This window comes from Meleagris gallopavo, chromosome 2 (assembly GCF_905368555.1).
Source record: "Meleagris gallopavo chromosome 2, MGAL_WU_HG_1.1, whole genome shotgun sequence".
Lineage (NCBI taxonomy): Eukaryota > Metazoa > Chordata > Aves > Galliformes > Phasianidae > Meleagris > Meleagris gallopavo.
Window position 1 is genome coordinate 45,595,810 of NC_139405.1, and position 20,844 is coordinate 45,616,653.

The 20,844-nt window shown below is 36.0% G+C and overlaps 1 long non-coding RNA gene across 1 annotated transcript; it reads left to right on the forward strand.

Moving 5' to 3' along the window:
• Nucleotides 1-8,517: 8,517 nt before the first annotated feature.
• On the forward strand, nt 8,518-12,629 carry LOC146544962 (uncharacterized). The gene is made up of 3 exons (XR_014881760.1): nt 8,518-8,572; nt 11,376-11,464; nt 11,749-12,629. It is a non-coding gene; the product is annotated as an uncharacterized LOC146544962 (long non-coding RNA).
• Nucleotides 12,630-20,844: the final 8,215 nt, after the last annotated feature.

The following is a 20,844-nucleotide window of genomic DNA, read 5'->3' on the forward strand; positions in this document are numbered from 1 at the left end:
TAGCCCTCTGTCAACTGGAAGCATCTTGCTATACCTAACAGTTAACTTTAGCATTTTCTGTTGGTTTGAATGGCTCACACTAGCAAAATTCTGACAGTGTCAGAATCAGAGAGGATGAAGTATACGGTTAAAAGATGATCCTCCATATATGGACAGTATGTTGCCTGCAATGTCTTCTTGTTCTGGCTGCAGCCACTGAAAGCTAAAATGGGATGCATCAGTTTTGCAAGTCAACATAACTTGATTGTTTTTGTTTGGTTGTTTTTTTTTTTTTTTTTTTTTTGTGTGTGTGTGTGTGTTTTAAAGCAGTACTTCTGTGATCAGTTTCCCATACATGAAGGAATTATAGTTCTTCAAGAAGTGTGTTGTAAGTGATAGCAAGCAAAATAAAGATCTTCACTGTATACAACCCCATACTTGCAGATACACTAACAAAATTATGAAACATAAAGCTAACAAGCAGCTACAAAAAAATCACAAAACTGAACTTAGATCATGACAGAAAACTGTACTGGCAATTCCCCCACAGAACAGCATTTGGTATTTTCTGAGAAGTCTTTCCTGGATTTACTTATTAGGTTCAAAATCTGGAGCTACTTGAATCTTTTAGAAAAGGCTTGCCAGAGTACATTTAGAAAGAAACTTCTAAGGAAATGCTTACTAGGAAATGCAACTCTTTTTACTTTTTTTTTTTTTTTAGAGTGTAGATTACCATAATCATTTTTGCTGCTTGTTCTATTCCGTTCTTTCATTGTAGCCCGCTGACTTTTCTGCATCTAGCTGTGGGATAAAAATACAGCACTCAGACAAGGATGATACCATTCAGAACAGAAGTCTCTGTATTGCTTTCTTAGTCATAGCATTTCTTAAGGTACGCAGTAGCTATATAGAACATTTCCTGTAAATTACAGGAAACAAATCTTAGTGAAGTGACTTACAATGACCTTCACTTCTTCACGCATCTTGTTTAGTCACTTAAAAATAACATTATGTGGCATTTCAGAATGTTTTTGTATTTATAGCTTTCCTCTTCCCTTTCGTGTCCCTGTGCATTAAGTAAATGTATGTTAACTCAAGAGGATTTTTTTCTCTAATGAATATGCTGTTGCAACATACTTATTTGAATCATCTTCAATTAGTAAAAAAATAATCAACTTGAAGTTTTTTTCAGATGTCTAACTTGATTTCTGGCTTGGTGTCTATGGTTTTAAAAACAAGGATGTTTTTTAAGAAGGAAATCAAGGAAAATACCACAAGAGAAAAGGGGAAGTAGGTCTCTATCAGGGACATAAAATCGATAAGTAGAGTTTTTTTTTATCTACATTCTGAGTATTGAAAACCTTGTCTACATTCCTTAATCATTCCATCTGGTCCTATAAAACCTGCATTCCTCTACCTCCCCCTACAAGCCTAATTTGTTCTTTGTATCATAATTATGCTATTGTAATTACAAAATTCAAAGGATAATTTGACAGCACTAGCTAAAATGATCATTGACTTTTACTTGTCATATTCTGGAGGAGAAGGTAAAGATTTTTTTTTTTCCCCCAACAGATTTGAATATTACTACAAAGAATTGTGTTGTTTCAGTTGATGGATTAGCTTTGAAAACAGCTTCCTCCTCACCTTTTCCGCCCTTTCTTTGGAAAGATTTTTTTTTCTGTGCAATTCTCGCCTAATAGGTAGGATGTACTGTGTAGTAGAACACAAGCTTTAGGATTTACTGCAATGAAAGCTAAGACTTTAAGTGCTTTGTTGTTGAGGAAAGGAAATAGTTTGTTGGAAAAGGGATTTCTACAGATTAAATAACTAAAGATAATAAATCCTTTTTAAAGTCACTTAGTGACTCCAGAAAGACAGAAGAGGTGATCTTGGATAGAATTCTTTTTCCAAACCAGAAAAACATCTCTCCTGGAGAAAAAACATTTACCCACATGCACTTGATTTTCTGCAGAAGTCCATAAAGAGAATGACTCACTGGGAAGTTGCAATACTGGATGGGTAGATGTACTAAACTCTTTATATTCTAAAAATCATTACTTTTACAGAGATAAGAATTTTCATGTACACTATATATGAAAGTGTATACTCCATGATGCTATAAATCTTCCCAAACTTATATAAATAGGGGGATCTTAGATGCTGTGTCCCTTGTCAATGCCACATTAAGAGGTATTGTCTGCTTACATCTGGGGCTGGCGGGATTCCCTAGTTTCTCTTTGTAAATGCTCTGAATAGCATTTTGGATTCTGCAAGTGTTTTTATTTCTAAGTATATCAATTGAGCAGAGAGAGCAGGATGTTTCCAGGCTGTTCATTTTAACTATCTAGTAAGCGTTAGGTAAGACGTGCATATGGATGTGAAATCATGAGGTGCATACTTTCTACTAGAGTTTTATGTCTAAAACCTTATAGGCTCTGAAGCAAGTATTAAAAACACGGCTATTTTTTGCTTAACAATATTTCTATGAAATTTCTTATTTTCTTTGTCAGAACTGATTTAGATATTACGGAATATGTCTGTTCATTATTGAATAAAGCTCAGTGTCAGCAATAAACAAGTTTATTAGTGAGGATGTAAGTTGAACTGTAGAAAGAAGTATTTCTATTTAAAATGCAGGATTCCAGCAGGGCCAGTCAAGGCTATTTTGTACCATTCTTCAGAAATGTGTGTAGCTCATTGTTCCACACAGGTTCTGATCCAAGTCTCATTCTGTAGTGACTTTCTACTAGAAGTTAAACCAGAAATTCAATGATATGTAGAGAGAGGATAAAGCCAGGTGTTATTGAGCTTTATCTACCTATGTAATTATTTTTTATTGCAGAAATTGAATAAAAGTTTTACTAAATATGTATAAATAAAGATTAAAAACAGAACTCTTGTTGCAGTTCTCCTCTGCTGAACTTCTGCACTGCATTGTTATCAAGTTGCTAACATATGAAATCGAATATATGTGTCCATTGACGTAAGATATCAAGTGCAATTACATATGTTACTGAAAAATCTGGTTCTTTCAGTTTTCTTTCAGTTTTGAGTAAGAAGTAGCCACCAGCACAATGTATAGAGGGCTTGAGATGAACAACAGAGTCTAAAATCAAACCCCCTGCTATGTGCAGGGTCGCCAACTACCAGAGCAGGCTGCCCCCAAGCCACATCCAGCCTGGCCTTGAATGCCTCCAAGGATGGGGCATCCACAACCTCCCTGGGCAACCTGTTCTAGTGCGTCACTAGTGAAAAACTTCTTCCTAATATCTAACCTAAACCTCCCCTGTCTCAGTTTAAAACCATTCCCCCCTGTCCTATCACTATCTATCCTTGCAAACAGCCATTCCCCCTTCTGTTTATATGCTCCCTTGAAGAACGGAAGGCCACAATGAGGTCTCCCTGAAATCTCTTCTCCAGGCTAAGCAATCCCAGTTCCCTCAACCTTTCCTCATAGGAGAGGTGCTCCAGCCCTCTGATCATCTCAGTGGCCCTCCTCTGGACCCACTCTAAGAGCTCCACGTCCTTCCTGTACTGGGGGCCCTAGGCCTGGATGCAGTACTCCAGATGGGACCTCACAAGAGCCAAGTAGAGGGGGACAGTCACGTCCCCTCCCTGCTGACCATCCCTTTTTTAATGCAGCCCAGAGCACAGTTGGCCTTCCAGGCTGCAAGCACACACTGCTGGCTCATGTCCAGCTTCTCATCCACCAGGACCCTTTTCCACGGAGCTGCTCTCAAGGCGATCTTCCCCCAGTTTGTATAAATACCTGGGATTGCCCCATCCCAAGTGCAACACCACTCAGCTTGGTGTCATCTGCAAACTTGCTGAGGGTGCACTCGATGCCATCATCTATGTCACTGATGAACCAGCCAACACTTTCTTGGAATGAGATCTTCAAATTTTAGGAAATGTTGTTTTTGCAGTCTGAGGGAAAGTTTTTAAATTATTCTTTCTTTAATAACTGATCTACTGTGGTGTTCACAATGTGAGAAGAATTAGCATCAAAGTGCTGACATCTATTATCATAAAAACAATAGTGGAAACCATTGTCTTCTACTTGCCATAAACTGTCAGTCCGTTATTACTAAGGTAAGAAATTAATTAACTGCGGCCCTTAAATGTAATTTAAAAAAATGTAGTATATGTAATCTTTTATTAGTAAAGCCACTTAATGCTACCTAAGGGAAAAATAAGTAATGGAATACAACATTAATTTCCTTGGGACTTTCTGTTCCTGTGTGTGCGAATATACAGGATTGCTTAGATACTTTATGTGAATTATACTAATTCCAAGTTTCTTTCTTAATGGAGAGGATTGACTTCACATGTGAATGCAAGAGTGGAATTGTCATATGGTAGATTACGGTACTATACTTGGACAAAAGTCATTGGTGCTAAAGAATAGCAATGTGGTGCAAAGCTGCAGTGGTAGGTACTGAATCAGAATTAATAGTTCTCAGAATACTGACGCTTCCACTAACAACCATCTTAGAGAAAGTCTAATAGATCCTCTTTGCTCTCTGTTTGTGCAAAGGTAGTTGTTCTGAGCATCAGCACATACTTTACAATCTGTACTAAGATATTTGCGTTGTCACTTTTTGTTGGATATAAGAATTTTAGGTGCAGTAGTATTAATGCTGTGGTTGATTTTTGTGCTGTGAGAGAACCAGCATTATTGCCTGAGGTATGTTTAGTTTCATATGCTCCATGACCTTCACACTGTGAGCTCCATCCCTACCAGAGTCAACATTTTTCAAAGGATTTATAATGTTCCTATTTGTCATTGTTTGAACGTTTCCAGTTTCTTAAGAGGGAGAGGTCAAAGAACAGAGTGAATGAGGCTGTTGCTTGGACACAAATGGCTGTTGCTTGGACACTGATAGCTCGTTTAAGGATAGCTTTGCTTATCACAGAATAGTACTAAGCCGATATCTCTCACCTTTTCTGATTTATTAAAAAAAAAAAAAAAGAAAAGAAAAAAAAAAAGAAAAAAAAGCCGGAAGCAAACTTTAGTTAAAACTAGTTCAGAAATCATCCAAATTTACAGTTGAGAGTAAACAAGAAAGTAGTACTGACATTTCTTTATAACTTCAGTTTGGATAAGTTAGCAAAGTAAAAGGACCAGCACTGAGGCTAGCTGAGAAACAATCTGTCCTGAAAATGCCAGTTATCAAGAAATTTTTCCACCCATGGCTTCAGAATATGGAGAATTTGTGAATATGATCTCAAAAAGTTTCTAAGTATTGGAATAGAAGTTAGCTATCTAAGGTCCTGCTGTAGTCACTGGAGATCCTGGACTTAAGGTAGTTAGCCTAATAGAGATTTACGGGGCCTTTTTGAGTTGTCTTAGACCTCCACATAGTCAGATATGAAGACCTACGAGATCCCAGAGCTTTTCCACATGAATGACTGGAGTGATGATTTAGAGATTCTAAAATGTCACTCTGCATATTTGTTTAGAAAATTACCTTACTATTTTATGCATTCTGTATACTTTAGAGAAAGCTAAATTGCTTGGTAGGCCCTGTTGACAATTTCTGTACCTACAGCTCCTGAGTAGGTATTCTAGGTATCCTCAAATATCTCAAAACGTTCTGGATGTCCACTTTTAATTATCTGAACTGAGCCCTTGTTCTCTTTTATAATGGGATCTCAAACATGAACATGACTTTAGGTGTTTTATTCTTGAAACGAATGCCATTCAAGATGCCCAGTCATGCTATATCTGTCTATATAAGTTTATATATATATATGTATGTCTAAATATATCTGTATTTTATAGAAAAAATAAAGTATACATATAATATGTATATATAAAATAAAAGAATACAGGAATCTAGAAAGAGAAGAAAAGAAGTCCTTCAGCAACCTCAAATTTCCATGAAAAATATCAGGAAAATAAAATGTTAAACTACAGGACATAGTTTAACATTAGTTACAAACCCGTTTATTCAGGTTTTAAAAGTTATGTGTGACAGACATATCATAACTTTACTCATTAGTCTTTATTGAGATTTCTCATCTTACAATTATCTTAGGAAAGAGAAGAGTTCCAGAATGGTTTGGCAGTATCTTATTTGCTTGCATCTCAAAACAGTTTGGCAGCAATTCACTAAACACACAGTGAATTTTGGATTTATGTTTCATCCTTTTCCTTCAGCTCAGCCAATGCCAATATTTTTCAAGATACTTAATCAATGTCTTCAGTTTTACTACCTCTTTTCTTTGAGACTTTATCCATCATCCTTCTCCAACGTTAATTTCTTGCACTGAACACTGAGAAACTTGAAGTGGAAAAATTTGAAGAAATCAGCAAGACTGATTCTTCTCTCATTGCCTGATTGACATGATGTTATGGTATATTCTGGTGGTTAAGAGTATTCATCTCTCAAATAACCTGCTTTATCTTCATCTTGATCATGAAATAACAAAAAAAGAAAAACAAACAAAAAAATCCCAACCAAATAAAAAAGCAGAGTTGTTCCCTTTGTCCACACCCACAAGATTTTTCCTTAGTTCAAATTTTATCAGTTAAGAAATTATTTGTGCTTCTAAATGCCCTTAAGCAATGTCCTTACACTCTTGTCCTTACATATATTGCCTTGTAGCAGGCAGCCTTATAACTTGTGTCAAACAGTTGTGTTCCTAAAAAGGGACAGCAAAACATAGAAGTCTTTAGCCCTATTGATTAATCTCTTAATGTTTCAAATGTCTCAGCAGCTTTGTCTGTGACCTTCACTGGAATTTGATATTTCATCTTACTCACTATTAGTCAATAGCTCATCAACATTACCAGCCTGAAGAGTTAGGTTTGGTCAAAAGATGATTTTATTACCGTTTATTTGTTTGGATCTTTGTGCTTTTCACTATTTCTTTCACTTTGGTGTAGAGCTGAACTAATGTTCTGAACATAATACCCTGAGATATGGTGTACTCTGCTAGAATAAGAAAATCAGATGATGTTTTTCTGGCAGACCTCTCCAGTGCTATTAAGAAAGGACATGGGTCATTCTGATGTAACTGCTCTGCTACTTGAACTGAAAGGGTCAACGAGCTGTTCCCCAAGGCTGCAGAATAATTACAGTACTCTAAATTGTTTTTCTACATTGAAAACCAACTCAGTTTTGTGTGAGTCTAAGAAGGGACATTTTCTTCTTTTTTTCCTCCTCTGTCACTCTGTCTGTCTCATTCTTTGCTGGAGTAAATATCCGGAGAAAAATTCTTTGTGTGTTTCTGGGACAAATCTGAAAGAATTTTACTAGAGACCAGATTGTACAAGAAAAATAGCTATTTCAGAAATCTCTCTATTTTTGTACTAGATATTTTAAGATAATGGAGTGTGTACTGTAGCTGTCTGTAATACAGCCTACATAATACGTGAGAATATAACAAAATATAGTTTTTGTTAGCCTAAGATGTTATGTACTCTATAATATGAAATAGAAAAAAGCCAGTACATAAAAGTAATTCAGGTGCTTCATATAACTTCTATGTTATACATGACAAGTAGTTATACAGTCTTGCCTACATTACTTTATTGCATGAACTAGTGGGTGACAATTCTGCCTAGGTGGGAGATTGGAACTGGATGATCTTTAAGGTCCTTTTCAACTCAGACCGTTCTGTGACTCTGTACAAATAAACATGTATTATCTTAGTTATTTCAGATCACAGGCAACTTTAGATACAGGCTCATTGCATGATTTAATTCCTGTTTTTAAAAGATTTTTAAAAGATTTTTAAAAGTTTTTTAAAAATAAGCCTTTACAAAAACACATAATTCCATAATGTGGAATTCATTTCCAGTACACAGTGATCATTTCCGTAGTATTAGAAGCTTTACATTAATATTTAATTTCCTTTTCCTCTACCAAGGCAGTAGCTACTCTCTCTTGCCACAGTACGTACACTATGATGAAATATAGTCATTCATGTGGCACAATATAGTAATCAGAAGTAAATTACACCCTTTTATATTGCCACTCCCAATCACAATACCTAAGATGATGAGATAATTATTGTCATGGAAACATGGGAAAAAATAGAAGACTAGTCATTGAACAAATGCTATAATCATTAATAGTAAATGCCATGTGAAATAACAGTTTTATACTAATGATTATCTCAAAGCTGTAGTGGAAACTTTAGATACCCTCAGTGAGCTGACTGCTTGTGGACTCCAAAAAGAAAAAAAAAAATCACCCCCCAAAAAACCAAGAAAAGCATAAACTTGTCAAAATATTTTGTCCAGTAACAGTTTCTTTGCTGTGTTTTGTCCACTGTACATTTCCCAACATAAATATGAGTTTCCATATGCAGCAGTTTCACAGTCATGCCTGAATATTTCCTCTGATTTCAAATGAACTATAAAGCTCAGGCTGCTGTTATTATATGAGGGCTATTCTGAAAGTAATGCTTCCTATTTTATTATGTTGGCCTATGAGCTCAAAGATGAATGTTGATGGTATGGCAGTTGAAGTTGATCCCTCCCACTGATATCCTGTTACGTTGTTGATGTGTGACAGATGGTAGCAGTGGGGCAGTCTTATGGAATGGTGTCTGACATGGAAGTGCGTATAAAAGAAAGGTATGTCATTGAATTTCCTCATGAATTAAAAATGGCACCCACAGACACATTCACCAATGCTTGCTGAATGTTTATGGAGGATGTGAGCATAGTAAGGCTGCAGGGGGTATGTTTCAGCAGTAGTGACTGTGGTATCTGTGATAGATTTCTGAGACTGCAACATGTAGGCTCTTGTTCACCTCTGGTGAAAATGCAACTATGTCGAAAAGTAGTGTTTTCTACCTGAGAACTTGTTCAATCAAATGTCATTATGCTTTTTTTATTTGTTGTATTTTCCATGAAAATAAATAGGATGCATTACTTTCAGAGCAAACTAAACACATCTGTTGCTATTTTTCCATTTCACCTCTTAGTATGTCTCATGACCTCCTTGTTCCACTTACCTCACTCCTTCCTTTGCTTTACTCTGTGGAGGAAGAGTAAATGAGTATCCTTTGCCTTGCTGACATTTTTGCCAACATGTTTTTCAATGACAAGAAAACCTCTTTCCCTTTGCCAGAAATCACCTTGTAGAAACCCTATTTTTCACCTTGCTTTTACAGACAGTTTTTTTGTATTCAAGAGAGGATCAAAGAAATATCTTGGAATGAGCACCCATGAGAAAGGAAAAATGCGTGGATGTGTGGATTTATCAGACCTCGGAAGATAGTCTACATTCTTTTCTGGATGCTTAGCATTGCACTCAGCTGTTTCACTTAGCATTTCATTTCAACTATTTTATTTGGAAAAAAGAGATGAATTTTCATTTTTGCTGTACATACTGTTTATCTATTAGCACAGAGCTTTATTTAAACTAGTCTTTAAAAAATGGATCTACTTTTATGAGACTCAAATGGCTACAATAAGTTGTCGCTTTCGTATGTTTTCTTTTTACAAAGCTAGAATAATTACAGAAGAAGAATTCAATCCCATCACAGGGAATCCCTATGCTTTCAACATGCTTATCACATTTTGAGGGGAAAAAAACACTTTCCAATATTTCATTGTCAACCTTTCATTTGGAGAAAGCAACTTCACATAAAGAAACAATATTGTATTAGAAACAAAAGATACTAGAACCCTGTTTTTTATTGATCGCACTTTGCTCAGGCAGAGAGGAGGAGGTAAAGGACTGCAGTGAACAGGGAAGAAAGAGGAAGAGGGGATACTTTTTTATTTGGCCTGAGATAAGAAGGGCTTTCTGTGATGAATAAGGGCCCATTATAAAGAAACTAAGAGCTCTGGCACATGTTTTTTCTTTGTTAGAGGTTCTCAATCAAAACTTCCGAAGTCTGAATATCTGAAACCTTGTTATCAAGGTGTAAAGAAGGTGAAACAGAGTCTCTGTAGCATTTGTGAGAATCATTGCTGTGACTTTTTATTCTGCATGGGTTAGAAGCCTAAGTACCACTTTGTGCGTGAACAATTCTATCTTCACAAATCAATTATGATACTATGCTGAACGAAACTGTGACCGAAGTGACTACTTTTGTAAGGAGAACACTTTCCTTCCAGTTTTCCTCAACAGTTTGCTTCATCAGAAGAAATGGATTTTTGTTCAAGTATGCCAAAAATCTACTCCTGTTGTTTTCCATTTACATCTATCAAAACAAGCAAACAGACAAGTTAAAAAAGCACTCAAAATATTTATCTGGTGTAGAAATGACCCATGTAAGTTACATCCCTCCAACGAATGTTTTGAGCACTATAAGCAACTCCTCATTTTCTTCAGTTATTTTTATTTTTTGCTTTTTAATGGTATTCCCCAAGCCCTGCACTAGCCTGATAGCTACCTCTAATCTGCATAGGCTTTTAAAATATTCAAATGGAGCAATTTATTTTTAATAATCTATTAGTCTGAAACAATTCAGGCAACATGCCTTATACTCATCAGTAAATTTCTCCTTGGTCCTCAGGGTGAAGTTGGATTTTTCAGGCCAAGACAATTTTGACAACCAAAATGTATATTGAAAAGAGAGAGAGACTGCATGCAGGGGGAATAGTGTTAAAAGCAGTGCCTCTCAAATGGTCCCTGGTGACATTTTTAAACAGAATAGTACCAACATTAATTTTTAATTGCTTTGAACCCTCTAATCGTCTTTACTTAGGAAAAGTTAGTATGAAATTTTCTTAAACAAGAATTGCCTTCCTCATTTACACAAACAGATGCGTTGCAAGATCTGTTCATGTGCAGTTACACTAACCCCAGATCCAGAAACTCCTAAAAGTTACATCCGTAGTGTCTTTGATGAAGATTTTGCCATGAGAGTTAAATGAAAGACTTAAGCACTAAAGCAATTTTTGAGGGCACTGTGAGATGTAAGTATTGTCACCCAGGAAACACATTTATTGATTATTGAACTCCAGAATGGAGGCCTATTTAGCTTGCTCCCCATCTGTCTTTGAGTTATCCAGGTTACGTTGCTTACATATTATCATATTATTTACCTTACACTGAAATATCTCACTGGACTTTAGCTTTGACAGCTCCATGTACTGCCTGCATACCAGAACAAGAACTTTTTCCATACTCTTCCTGTGTTTGACTAGCTTCCTGCAGCAGCTTGCTTACCTGTCTTCAGTCTTGCCTTGCTTTCCTGCAGAGACACTGTCTGGGACCCCTTCTGCACAGCACTGTTGCTGCTCCTGTCCTGAATGCTTTGTATAAGGGTCATATTTACCAGTCCTAAAAATATCCTTTGTCACTAGTAGAGTGTGTTTTTTAAGGCATTCTCAATATTTCTAGCTACTCATTGCTAGCTGTGAGATGAGAAGTCACATTTAGAACATTACTGCTTCTCTACCTTTTTTTCTGTTGTTACAGTTTACTGTTAAAGCATCGAGTTTGACATTGCTTGCCAGTGACTGAAGCTTTGGATAGAACAGCTAAGCTCTTCATTTTCAGTGTAGAAGGTATGTTCAATTCTATGCTATTTTTGTAGTAAGCTTCCCTTATTTATTTAGTTTGGAAGAGATCTTTTGAACAAAGACCCTGTATTTCCTCTACCTGTGGAAAATAGAGATCTTGTTAATGTTTATGGGGATCTTATTAGTGTTTATAAATATCTTAAGTGTGGCAAACAAAGGGATTTGGCCAACCTCTTTTCAGCAGTCTTGTGGGGACAGGACAAGAGCAAATGGCCTTAAACTTGAGCATAGTAAATTCTGTACCGATATGTGAAAGAACTTCTTCACAGTAAGGGTGACAGAGCACTGGAACAAGCTGCCCACGGAGGTTGTGGATTCTCCTTCTCTGGAGATGATCAAGACCTGCCTGGACACCTACCTGTGCAGCCTGCTGTTGGGGGTTGGACTTGATCTCCGGAGGTCCCTTCCAACCCCTACAATTCCGTGTTTCTGTGATAAGAGCTGTTTTTCCAGTCAGGCTGAGAATGTCCTTACTGCCTGTTGCACATCAACTTCAAAGTAGACTTGCAGAGACTGTGTTCCACTTCCTCTTTCACAGCAGTTCCTTCGTGTGAGAGCAAATAGCCAAGATTGCCAAGCATATGCTCATGCGTGACAGGAAAGGACTGCATGGGCACATCTACCTTCTGGCCATTACAAGCAGTCCAGTGTGAGAAGTTTTCAAAACTTAAATTTCTAGAAGCCATTTCAGAAGTAAAGCAAAGGAGGTTTTTGATCTTCTATTCCACTCCTGCTAGATTCTTATGCTACACCCATCATTTTACTATTTCTAGAAGTCATGGTGTGTACATCCGGTATGTTATGAATAAAAATGCTGTGCTGTGAGATTGTGAAGAATCGTGCTAATTTCTTACATGGAAAATAAAACATGTCTTGGGTATTTAGTTAAATTCAGATAGAACCAAACAAGTTATGATATTCTACCACCTGTTTGGCTTTTCAAAGTCTTTTCATTTCAAGATTCATAGAGATAGTAAGGAAAACCATTCATCAACTGAATAAGGAATTAAGCAGCAGCAATGTGAAACATATTTTACATAAATATAAAAAGTAAGATAATGATTTGAATGTTGAGCTTGCCATAATTGTAATTCTGAAAAAAATAAAAACACCATGGGAAATCACTCAGGAAACTCAGAGTATATTTTTATTTGAGATGATGTTAATATTTTACTGAAGAAAACTATAGTAAGGTTTCTGTAAGTGAAGAAAGAAACTTAAATTCCTATTAGTTTATGTGACCAATGTCATAGTTAAAACTGCTCAAAATAAAACATTTTACGTTCAGAAACTCTTTCTGTTATTTTTTTTCTCACGAGAAGATCTGTAATTTAAAACTTTAATCTTCTAAAAATATATGCTATCCAATTTCTTTTTTGTTTTCTTTTGTAGAAGACAGGATCTCACTTTTAGTACAACTTTTGCACACTAACCATTACTTACAAAGACTTCCAATTTGCAATAGTTTATGGGCAAAAATTTCTTCTTCTGAAAGAAAAGTTCACAGTTGTCAATTGCTGTTCCCTGAAGACAGCTGGATAATGATGTAGAACACCTGTGTTCTTCTAGTAGCTAGTTAGGGCATTTTGAACTCACAAAGAAATATTTATCCCTTGTCTGAAGAACATGTAGAGTTTTTGAATTATTAGAATGAAAAACAAGAAACTGTTGTCTTTTGGCTAAGTGAGATTGTGTTTATTTTCTTGGAATAGAGGGAAAACAATGAATCAATCATCTGGGTTTGTGTCATATACGTAAGGGCATTAGGGAAAACATGAGTTACCCATAAAAACAGTCCAAATATGAATTAAATTAATTGCAATCAAGAACCAGCAACAAATAAATTTTACCAGGAGTAAGGCATAGAAAGGGATATATAAAAATAGCATAATTATGCACCGTGAGAGAGCTGGCATAGATGGACAGACATTGTTCTTCATTGTAAAAACCAACTCTGACAATTTCCTCTTTAAAGTAAGTGTTCATGTGTCCACTTGTGAGCTTGTTCTTTACTTTGACTCCTTCAGCACCAAATGTACCTGTCTGTAACAGCTGCCATTCTGTGTAGGAGAACAGTGGAAGGAAAACATTTCTGTGGTAATCTTTTTTAGTAGTTGGACTGCATTTATTGTAGAACACAGCAGATAGCAACATACCCTGCAAGCATTTAACCTATGTAACTTCTGCTTTTAAATATACTTCTAATTAGTCTCCTCAACTTTATCTAGCTCCTATTTCTGAAATAAAGTGCTATCATGGTGGATTTTTTTGTGTGTTCCTGATTACACTGAATGTGCATGTCTTATGGTCATAATTCTATGTCACTGTGTGAAAGCATTGATCTGCAACATCACATCACTATTTTTGCACAAGAATATGATGGTGCCAAGGGCAAAGGACCATAGTACGATCTTCTCTGTGATAAAGGCAAGAATTAGAGAACAGAGCTAAGCAAACATATTTCCAGAATGTTAATTAGTGGAGAGGGAAGATACTCTGTGTCAGCAATAGGACACACTGATCATATGCATGTCCCATAGCTGAATAAAAGAAGTTTTTTACTGAAGATAGTTATCATTTGTATCACACAGATGTTTAAATATCGTAGTAAGGGATACAATTTAGTGGGGAAATTGGTGGTAGATGGATGGTTGGACCATACGATCTTGGAGATCTTTTCCAACCTTGGTGACTCTATGATTCTAAGCTGTAGTTCCATTTCCATCATTATATTAATGTTTTGCCAAACAGAAGAATACAGCTTGTACCTTTCTTGTAATTAATAACTGATTAACTACACAAATCTATATACTTAATATACCGAATGCATTCTTTTAAATGAGATAATTGCTTTAAGAAATTACAAAATTTAACACATGACTTTTATAAGTCAAAGTGGGACCAATTGATGAAAAACCTTTTTAAACTGATGAATAAAAAAATCACTACAAAGATAATTCCTGAAGTCAGAAACTTAACACAAAACCAGGAATGATTGTTAGACCACTGAAACAGTCCTCTCTGTCAAGAAATAAAAGAGCAAATATTTCAGATACATGAAACTCTTAAAACTCAAGATACATGCTATTATCACAGAACAATCCAGATGTTATGAGTCTTTAATACAGTTTTTTGGAAAAAAAATATTGTAGAATATTCAAGTCTAGTTTTCACCTAACTTTCCAAAGTGCTGGAACTGTCCTAATTCAAAGCAATATCACAGTCTGCCAGATTAAACACTGACTGCTATACAAAAACTCATGGTCACCATGCATATTGCCATTACTGTTAATGTTTCTACAGCATTTTGCTTGCAAGAATCATGAAACTGACATTTCACCCACAGAGCTCAATTAGATCTGTTTCTTGGAGAGGTGACACTTTGTTGCTTTTCTAGTGGTAAAGGCTCCTCATCCTAATAGAAACTCAAGAAGTCTGTTACAGATGAAAGCAAAACTCTTAAATCTCATCAGAATGAAATAGGGACTAGACATTAGACTCTAGTGAGATACTGAAGAACTCTATACTTGCTACTGCAAGCTCAGACAATTCTTCCAAGGACAGCAATGCAGTGTGCTAACAGGGTGTTTGTATTCTTCTTCTTAGCTAAAAGTATCTTCTATGAAATTCTTCACAAGAGTGAATGTATACTGTGCTGTCTATCTGAAAGCTTACTAGCATTTATGTTGTAAAATAACCACATGCTGCCTCTTGGTAACCTGAGCTGGGAGGTCAGAGTGGCTTTACAGCACATCAGTTGTATCAGGTGCCACAGAGGGGAATCAGCCAGATTAGTTGTTGTTGGAAGAGCCATACGTAAAATTATTATTGTCTAATTTCCTGTCTGGGGTTTATTCTGAAAATATTCTTGTATTACCTATGATAGTGGTCTGCATTTGAGTTTTAAAGTTTTGTTAGAATTAATATAAAAGTTCCACTACATTCAAATTTGACAGAAAGGGGTTTTCTTTGAGAAAAATCATAGAAAAAGTTACCTCTTCATGGCAGTTTTTATTTCTTAAAAATGACTTTATACAACCTTTTCCCAAGTTGAAGGTATAATCTTCATTTTCTGAACATAAGTGAACCCTTTTGGGAAAAATATGTTGAGGAGGAAACTTATTCTGTAAAAGAAAACCAAGGCTTTGAGGAGTTCGGGTAGACCTTCAGGACCACAAAATCATATTTCAGGTTTTTGTTCATATATTTTGGTCTTCCCATTTTTTGAGAATTCCCCTTTATCCCAGTTTTCGGTTGAAAATTGAATAGAAAAGGTAATAGAAGAATTGTTTGTGTGTATTATGCTGTCTGTGTGAAAACTTGTATCACATTACATGCTCAGTTCTCTGACATATCTTCCCCTGAGGTGAAGAAGTGGCCCTTCTATTCACCACCTATGACTTATAATGGTAAGACAAGTGAACAACATCTTATTTACCTGTGTAAACAAGAACATACCTGTATTACTATCTACCTGGCTTGGCTGAACACTTGGCAAATGTTTTAATGCATTTGAAAAAAAGACAGCAATTCTTTTTTTTTTTTTTTTTTTAATTTTCTTTCCGTGAAGTTCTCTGTTTAGGAGTTCTACTGGGGACAAACATCAAAAATGTGTAAATACTAGGCGTGTAGCTATTTGTGTGTGAGAAAGATATAGAAATTATTAGTAAAATATATTTTTATCTAAGTCTCCACATTCAGTTTTGCAGATTTAGAAGATTTAGAAAAGGAAAGCATGGAAACCTTACATGCCGTACCAACATTTTCACTGGGATTTCATAATGTGTGAGAACATTTCAGATATTCTATGCTTACTTAGGAGTGATATTAGCACTTGTTATAAAAATATAAAATGTGATTAAATAATTTTGAAGTCAGCTACTCCTATGCGAAGAATGACAAATACTTTTTTCTAGACAAGATTGAAGAAAAAGCTAAGTTTGTAAAAATGATCAGTGAGGGCTTAAACTGTATCAAACCTATATAACCCTTTCTTCTCCTCTTAAAAAGGAAATATTTACCAGAAAAGTAATATGATGAAATTTAGCCTGCTGTGGAGAGGTCAGTTTCAGGGTCTCTTTTCCCTGCTGGTGAGTGACTCACATGATAAATTGCCAGTACACATCATCAGACTGGTGTCTGGCAAGAACAAGAACTGGCCTTGTTCAGTACTTTTCACTTAAAAAGAAAAAATTGTTTATAATATATATATGTATAATTTCTAATGGAAGACAAGGAATCAGATAGGAGGAATGAAGAAAAAGGGAAAATGCTCAAAGAAGGTTTAGGGTTCCCTTGCATTTCAGCCAATATCATGAGTGCTAATGATAATGAGGTTGGAGATGTGAGGGGAGAAAAGATAATTTCCCTCATTCATCAGTCTGGTTCTTTTAACTTGAATGTCCAAGTAGCCGTCATCCTGAGTTTCTCAGATGTTCGCATGGCTATTGTAACAGCGATAATGGTAGAGTCCACTACCTCTCATTAGGCAAACAGTATGAGACAACTTGAAGTATGAATACTATTAGTTCAAATATATGAATTCAATTCAGGTTGGTAAGTGCATAAACTTTTTGGAAAAGAGCCAGGAGTTTCCATCCAGCACAGTGGCAACCATATTAAAATAAACTGGCAATCCTCCAGAGCTACAAGGCAGTCCTCCATTCTGTTGAAATGGAAATGTTTTATCACAGCTTTGAGAAATGCTGCTGGTGGTATGGCCAGAGATCTCTGACGGCTTTTCTAATGGTCTGTTCTTCAGAGTGACCTTCCAAAACCTATGTATACAGGTACTCCTGCTGAGGGGACACAGGCCTGAAGGTTTGAGAGTCCCTGGGCAGAAAAAGGGATAAAAGTCAAAATAAAGGTATAAAGGTTCCTGGTGCTTGTTCTGACTATATAAAGGATATTCTAAACATTTAACAATGAATGACAATGATCTTATCTATGTCCAGTGAAGCTGGAAATCTAACTCGCATTAAAATTATGAAAATGAAAAATGAATTCTTTGGTAACGCTTTGGGCAAATCTTTCAGGTCCCTGGTGACAAAAGAACACTGTTGGGTGGGTGGTTTCTTGCTCTGGCTATATTTTTTGTTCTCTATCTAGTTGCTGCTGTTGTCCAGTTGCTGCTGGTTTTGTATTCATAGATGAACATTTATGATGAACACTGACTGGTTGAGGAAAGGGGCTGAGTAGGCTTTTGCTTTCCCTAATTAGGCTGATACAGCTCTTTGTTTCATGTCTTCTTTATTAGATAATGTGTCTAGATTTAGTTGCTATCATTGACTTTATTTTTATTAATTTATTTTAGTGAATTGTACTGTTCTATTAATTTGAGCTTATTCACTCATAGTACTTCTCTCTTGCTTTGGAGACTATTTTACTTGATTTTTTTGTTTGCTTCTGGAAGTTGTTATAAGTTTTCCAGTGTCACAGTTCTAACTTTTTCTGTTCTCTAAGCTTCATCAGTATTTAAGAGGAGTGAAAATTCTGCCTCAAATGTCTCCATTACAAAAGTATTTCTGTTTAATATATTTAGAATATATAATTAATTCTTAATGAGAACTTTCAACCTTAATTTGTCAATGTTCCTTTTGAAATATTGTGAATATCATTCTTACACCCTTTTAAAGGTAAGACAGAAAAGTTACACCAAAGTTATTATTACATTTTTAAAGGAAAAAAATCCTATCCACGCAAGGCCAGTATTTCATCCTATAATTAACTTTTTTTGTCAAAAACAGAGTGTGAGCTATTTGCAGATGGCAAAGATCCTGGCTTGAGTGCTGAGTATGTGTGCCGCGAGGAGAGACTGAAAGAATGGGTATCTACTTCTTCAGGACAGTCTGCTAGTCTTAGCAAGGAGGATACAGCTAATAAAAAAAAACAATTTTAAATCCCTTTGGGAGAGGTCAGGAGCCATAGGGTTCTCAGGCATCTTTTCAGGCCTGAGAAGGTTCTCGCTGGGCCATGAAGATATGCAGCATGGCTGAACGCTGCTGATGCTGGTCAGATTCACATTGTCCATCATCTTTGTGATTCTTCAAAACTACAAATTGTTCTGTCTTTGGCAAATATCTTGACGAGAATGGGTGGCATAATGTACAAGTAAAGATCACCAGTGGAGGCCATATGCTAAAGTAATGAAAAAAATACATTTGAAATGAATAAATTAATAGGAGGATTTAAATGCTCTGAAAAAAAAAAGTCTGATCTTGAAAAATTAAAGGGCAGTTTAATGGAGGAGTTTAGAAATCATCTCTCCGAATTTCAGTTCCTTGGTAACAGAATGATGTCATTCACTGCTCAGTTTCACAAGACAAGTTCATTCCAATCTATGAAGCTCTTCAGATATTATCATGAGAACATCACCCTGCTACCATTAGCAAATGCACATGTAAAAAGCCTCAGTGGTGAAGTGAGCTAGCTCCTTCTAATGCAGGCGCGTGCTCTTATTAGGTACTCTGTTGGTTGAAGGGATAGAGGTCTGTGAGGTAAATCCAATGTGTCCAAACTTGCTGATGGCTTATGTGAGTTCTTTTATTGTAGAATTACACACAACAAACATATTGCCAATAGAATTTAAATGCTTCAAAAAGAAATGCAAGTTTTGAAGAACTAGAATTAAAGTTTCTAATACAAGTAGAAAAAAAACAACTGAAATTGTGATTTGGATGGATTAATATTAAATATGCTGTTACAGCAAAGTGTAATATTCCAATTGGGCAAAAAAATCAGTAGGAACAGTAAGTCACCTGAGTGTTAATTTCTTTATAGCTCTATTGCCTACCTGTAAAGTGAATATGTTGCCTACTCTCAAAAAATATAATATTTATCGATGACAGTGATGCATTTTAAATAACTTGTTTAATCTGTAAGAGATATCAACACAAAGTAATCATTATTCTAGTCAATCTAGCCTTAACTGCTGTATGAAAAATAAGGCCAGAGGCTATAATATGAGTAGCAAGGTTATATAGAGTAACTTCTTATTCATTGACGAAGATAGGAAACAATAAAATACGGCAATCTAATTAGGGCTAGATCACAATGCAAAATGCAGCAGGGATGAAAGGGTTGAAAAGTTCTGCACAGTCTAATGTAACTGAGAAATTTTTCTGCTTTTGAGTGCTTGACTTTGCAAGCTGAATATAGTTCTATCGCTATGGGAATTTTTATTGTGCTTCTTTTTGTCCAAGCCACTACTACTTAGATTCCAATCTACTTCATGTGCTTTTCACATTGCTCTCAACAGCCATTCCTGTGGCTTGTAGCTCCAGGAATTTCTGCTAAAACTGTGATTCCTGTGCAACAACAGGTATGACACTGCCAACAGCATCTTAGCTCCTCCTGGACAGGAAAAAGATAGTGAGTGCTCCAGTAGATTATTGAAGATGGTGGAAGTAATTGTGTCCTAAAAAAGCACCACAGCAACGGAACGAGAGGTACCATCAAATCTATGAGTCTATCTTACTGGATAGTAGAATTCTTTTTCGAAGAAACTCTAAGAATTTTTATGGAAGAAACTAGCCAGTGATGTCTTGTGAGAACATGATTGTTCACAGTAAAAAAGCAAGAAAACAAGAATGAGAGTTAGTTCACAGCCATGGTTGATGGTAAAAAGGAGGACAGAAATAACACTTGTCTATTTTCATTGGGTCACAAATTTATCCAAACCAAGGGAATGAACAGATCACATTTTATGGTAATTTTTGTTTACAATAAGGCTTAAATTCATGAGAACAAATTTTTTCAATATAGCATGTTAATGCTTCTTACCCTGAACAAAATCAAACAGGACTGGATTGACTATCTGCCTTGAATATGCCCAGTGGTTTAGTGGAGAATGGAATTTACATAGGGAATAGTAAGAAGTGCAGACGAGTTAAAGATCTGTAACTCTAGAAATTGGAAATAATGATACAAGGCAAGCGTGTCAAGGAAGAAAGCAAGTAAGGAAAGGAGCAAGTGATGAAGCCATCTCCTGTCTATATTTCTTGAAGACTGCTCTAAGGCACTGGCTTCAGCTCTCTGCTGCTTGTATGACCATTGTGTGAAAAGGGCTGTTAGCCTGCATGTGTGCCATGATGCTGACAGCAAAACACCTACTTGAGCTTTATATCACAAAGTGCCCTCCTCTGTTTTCTGCTTATGTCTTACTGAAAATTGAACTGGACATCCTGGAGCACCTGCTGATATTTGTCTACAATAGCAGTACTGTCGTGGATTAGGGCTGCTGATAAATTGCATCTGTGAGCTTTTAGGTAACTTATTTATTTGTGGTAAAAACGGTATTTCTCTAAGAGACTGAATTTACCATCATGGAGGTGATTGACGTATTTTAGGCTTCCCTGGACTCCATA